The sequence below is a fragment of the Telopea speciosissima genome, chromosome 4 (assembly GCF_018873765.1).
Source record: "Telopea speciosissima isolate NSW1024214 ecotype Mountain lineage chromosome 4, Tspe_v1, whole genome shotgun sequence".
Lineage (NCBI taxonomy): Eukaryota > Viridiplantae > Streptophyta > Magnoliopsida > Proteales > Proteaceae > Telopea > Telopea speciosissima.
In genome coordinates, this window is record NC_057919.1 from 29,314,726 (window position 1) to 29,314,950 (window position 225).

The window sequence follows — 225 nt, forward strand, 5'->3', positions numbered from 1 at the left end:
AGGTTATAAGTTTTTTGGAAAAAACTTTTTAGAGGAATACTTCAATTTTCAATTTATTAGTTGGTTCATTGCGCCAACGTACTCTACCTACATTTCTGCATAGTAAATTCCACATTGAACGGTTTTATTTCTCTGTCTCTCCATCTCTTCAAGCTTCAGAATCATAAGATCAGGATCTGTGCTCTTTATAAGTTGTATTTGGTTCAGATTAGGATGAGGAGTGGA